At 37.2% G+C, this 5,054-nt stretch overlaps 1 pseudogene; it reads left to right on the plus strand.

The window, feature by feature from the left end:
- Nucleotides 1–1,102: 1,102 nt before the first annotated feature.
- On the plus strand, nucleotides 1,103–1,203 carry LOC118633634 (annotated as a pseudogene).
- The last annotated feature ends 3,851 nt before the right edge of the window (nucleotides 1,204–5,054 follow it).

A 5,054-nucleotide genomic window follows, 5' to 3' on the forward strand; every position in this document is an offset into this window, starting at 1 on the left:
GAAGCAATAATGATTAAAGGGACTGGTAAACATGTGGGTAGATCTTTGGGGTTTATAACAGAAAGATAACACTACGATACTGAATAAGAATAGCATCTAAGATGGGAGTTCAAAAGATAAAAGTTTTCTCAAACCCTATTATCATTCTGGACGCAGGCAGAGATATTAAATAATTTTAGATGTTGTCAAGTCAATGGTGCTTTAAAATGTTAAGGATAGCCACTTTCAGATAAGCAGTGGGCGAAAAGGGGAATAAAGAAAATTAATACAATGGAAAGTAGGGAAGGAGAAAAATAAGGAAAGGAAAGCATAGCATGAATACAAAATAAGATGAAAATACATCCAAATATACTAGCAATCACAATAAATAGAAATGAAATAAATTTATCACTTAAAAAGACAAACATCAGATTGATTAAGAAGAAAATACAATTATAAACTGTTAGAAGAAATACACTTCAAACGTAAGGATTCACATATGTGCAAGGTAAATGGATAGGAAAAAAAATACCAGAAAAATATTAATTTTTAAAATCTGTTATAGATAAACAACAACGAAATAAGGAAAAAAACATTGTTAGTAATAAAAGAAGCACTACACAATAATAGGAATAATTTTATAAGAAGACATATGAATTCTGAATTTCTAAGAAAAGTCATAACTTCAAATTATGTAAAGAAAATGAAAGGGCAGAATTTCAAGGTGAAATTGACAAGTCTATTATTGTAAAGAGAGATTTCAACATACCTCATTTGGTTATTTACAGATCAAGCAAATGAAAATTGGTAAGTAAATGCAAGATTGGAACAACATAACTACCCAACTGAATTTCGTAGATGTGTAGAAAGCCCTATCCAATAACCAGTGAGTGCATGTTTTTCTCAAATACATATACAATTGCAAAAGTAAGTCTCAACAAAGACCAAATAATTTATCACATTATCTGATCTCAAAGCAGCTCAATTATAAATCAATAACAAAACAAACTTTAATTATACTTTAATAACCTTTAAATAAGAAAGACTGGGAAATAAAAAATATTGCAAATGTAATAATAACTAAAAGTCAACCTCTTGGAACTTTGACATTCAGCTAAAGTAGTGTTTAAAAGAAAATTTAGATCTTATATTGGGATGAAACAGAAATTATCATGTCCCCTGCACAAAGATGACACCCAAATTCATGAAGTGTTCCGTATTTTTAAGCCAGACTCAAAAAGACAAATATCGTATAATTCTACTTATATGGAATATTTAGAATAGGCAAATTCGTAAAGACAGCAAACAGATTAGAGGTTATCAGGGTCTTCAGGAAGGGGGTGTGGGGAGTTATTGCTTAACAGGTAGAGTTTCTGTTTGGGGTGATGAAAGTTTTGGAGAGATAGGCAACATTGTAAATGTAATTCATGCCACTGAACTGTACACTTAAAATGGTAAAAATGCAAATTTTATGTTATATATTTATCCAAATATAAAAAAGCACCCAATATTAAAAAGGGCCAAAGATTCAAATAGACATTTCAAGTTCAAAGAAATCTTAATGACCTAACAATATTTGAAAAAATTCACAACCTCATTTGCAAGTGAAAACAATGAAATAATACTTCTCACCCCACCCCCAACCCAAGGCAAAAATAATAACATCGGACAATAGCTAGGGTTGGTAGGACATGGAGCAACAGGAGTTTTCATGCATTGCTAATGAGAGTGTCAACTGGTTCAAACATTTTGGATATGAGGCTGGCATCATTCAGAGACTTGAACATGTCCTTTCTTATGTATTAATTAGAGTAATAAAGGCTGTCATAATAAAGATACTAACAATAAAATACTAACCAAAAAAATGGCCAATCTCAAAGTTTATTTTCCTGATCAATGGGACATTAATTCTCATGGTCATTCAGATACTGGGTTCTTTCTAAGACATTGCTCTCCCATTACCTAGTACTCTTGTCATTTTCTGCAAAGTTGAAGTTGGGTTACCAGCACATTTGGGTTTTGGCTTGTGCAAAGAGAAAAGAGAGCCTGGACGAGGTGTACCCATTGCTTTAAGGCTCTGATCCCAAGGCAGCCAAATGGAAAGCTGCTTAGATCCCATTGGTGAGAACGCAGTCACATAGCCCCATCCAACTAAAAGGAGTCTGGGAAGATGTCCAGCTAGTGGATTTGAATGGACAACTGGCAGACTCCTCTAGACTCTAGGACTCAGCAATTTCACAGCTCCTGCATGTGTGCACCAGTAGATAGACACAAGATAGCTCTTAGATACACAATTCGTAACAAAAGAAAACAAACCAGGAAACAGCCCAAATGGCCAACATTGTCGAACAAAAAGTAAATGGTGGCATATTTATACGTATACAGGAGCAAAAATGAATGGATTATCTCTGCACAGTTGGGAAGATGCTCTTAAGGCAATTTTAATATTCAGTTGAACGGTAGGTATTAATACTTAAATTGTATGTGTATGCATACAATGTACATATATGTACCTTATATGTATTACTTTGTGTATCTTACCATAACAATGTACCGCCTCAAAATGAATATAACTTTTCACCCAACAGGCTGGTTAGAACAAATGTTTGTTAATATTAAATGTAGGCAAGGATGTGGCAGATGGATGGTAAAAGTATAAATGGCAGTTTTATTTTGTAGGACATTTCGACGGTATCTAAAAACCCTTAAATTGGGCATTTTGTGAACTGCAGTTTCCCTGCTCAGCACTAACCTAGAAAAACAACTATGGAGGCGATGTATATTCCGTAAAGCCCTGGCCAGTGTGGCACCGTTGGTTGGTACCAAGAAGTTGCCAGTTCAATGCCTGGTCAGGGTACACGCCCAGGTTGTGGGCTAAATCCCCAGTAGATGGCATGCAGAAGACAGCAGATCAGTGTTTTTCTCTCATAGATGTTTCTCTCTCTCTCTCCCTCCCTCTCTTTTCCTCTCTCTCTCTAAACCTGATAGGAGAAAAAATATATATATATATACTCAGTGAAGCAAATTTTAAAATAGCAAAAAACAGTGAGAATAACCCAATTAAAGAAATAACTACCTAAAGTATGACCCACCCATACTAGTAAGTATTATGCAAGAGTAAAAAGAGTGAGGTAGAACTAGTTGTGTTTAATGTGAGTCAACCTTTAACACCCAGTGTTTGGTGACAAGGCAAGTTGCAGAATGAATGACAGAAACAGTATTACCTCTCCCATAGATAGGGGGGTGTATATTTTTTATTTGTTCTGAATTGTCTCCAAAAACAATTTTTCTGTTTAAAAAGCCTATTGAGGAATTATTGTTTTAAAATATTAAGCTTAAAAGTGTTTTAAAATCAATAAAAGAGACTTGACTATCTATATAAAACTAAAGGAAGAAATGATGCAACCTATCCATTCATTCAAAATTATTTACTGAGTACATACAATGGGTTAGAGTCTGGGATATAACAGTTAATTACCAAAAAAAAAAGTTTCCTGTTTTACAAAATCCAATCATTCAAAGGATTGAATTTCACCAAAAGTGAAACTTAGAAACTGAAGTGCTAACCATTTCCATGTATTTTCATTAAGCAAACTCTCTGGGTTTGACATTTTTTTAAGTGAGTCAGCTGGACGAGTGCAGTAATTGGCCAAAGCCTTGGTTTACCCATCTGAAAAATGAGGTGAATAAATATCCTGCTCAGACGTCAGCTAACAGGCACTGAGAGGCCAATCTTCTCACTCTCTTTATGAAGTGCTCTGTGTGGTTGATCAAGGAGAAGAAATGAAGGCAATTTATCTTGCTCTTCACAAAGAGTCTAAGGTATGAAATGCTAATCGTTATAGCACGAAATCCAGTCCAGATCAAAATACTGTTAGATGATCACAAAACTAATTGGAGAGTGAGAACTGAAGGAGACTTATTAGTGGCAAAATCCACAAGTACTATTCAAGGAGGTCAATGCAAAACGTGTGCCTTTCTTTAACACCTACACTGAGGACTCGATAATGCAGTAGAAAGCACGCTGGTTAAATTTGTGTTTGTCACTTACTGCCTTTTGAAATCTTCCTTTTGAAAAACTTAGAATTCAGAGCAGTTGGTTTTTCTAACAGTTAGTAGATGATCCTCAGATCCCCAAGGTTGGCTCTGGTCATACCTGGTCTGAATGAGGTGGTCCGGATGTCATGGCTTGTCCATCTGCCCTCTTTCTACCAGTTTCCTGGATGGTTTCAAAGGCCTTAAAACACTGGCCTGGAAGTTCCTCCAGCACCCCAGGCCCCTATCCCCACCACCTTCGGCAGCATCAGACACCCCCACTTCCATGATCTCCAGCTCTGGGAATTCCACTTTTGGACCCAGATCTCCAAGGCTTCCAGCACCACCTCCCTTCCTCCCTCCTCATCACGACCCCTTAGCTTCATCATGAACCTCAGTTCTCAACCCCAGTTCAGCTGACCCACATGATCAAGAACATCAGCCACTGCTGGCTTCACTTACCTCTGTTCTAGCCTAGACCCCATGGTGAGGCCATTTCAACACAGCCAGGTTCACTGCCAGAGACTCTAGCATTGAGTTCCGCTATGGTCGCCATTAGCCATATGTGACCACTGAGCGCATGCTCTGTGGCTAGTCCAGATGGAATGTACTTCCAGTGTAAAGTCTATGGAGCCCTGGCTGGTTTGGCTCAGCTGTTGGAGCATCGGCCTGCGGTCCAGAGAGACCCAGGTTCGGTTGCTGCTAAGGGCATGTACCTCAGTTATAGTTTGTCCCTGGCCCTGGTTGGGACACGTGAGTGGCAACCACTTAATGTGTTCCTTTCACATCGATGTTTCTCTCTCTCTCTCTCTCTCTCTCTCTCTCTCTCTCTCTCTCTCTCCTCCCTCCCTCCCTCCCACTCTGTTTGAACACGTATCGAAAAAATGTCCTTGGGTGATGATAAAAAAATAAAAAATAAATAAAGTATATGGAAATTTGTACCAGACTTCAAGGATTTTAGTGTAAAAAATGTAAAATAACTCACTGATAATTTTTATATCATTTACAAGTTGAAGTGATAGTTTAATATACTGAGTTAA

The sequence above is a fragment of the Molossus molossus genome, unplaced genomic scaffold (assembly GCF_014108415.1).
Source record: "Molossus molossus isolate mMolMol1 unplaced genomic scaffold, mMolMol1.p scaffold_m16_p_18, whole genome shotgun sequence".
Taxonomy (NCBI): Eukaryota; Metazoa; Chordata; class Mammalia; order Chiroptera; family Molossidae; genus Molossus; species Molossus molossus.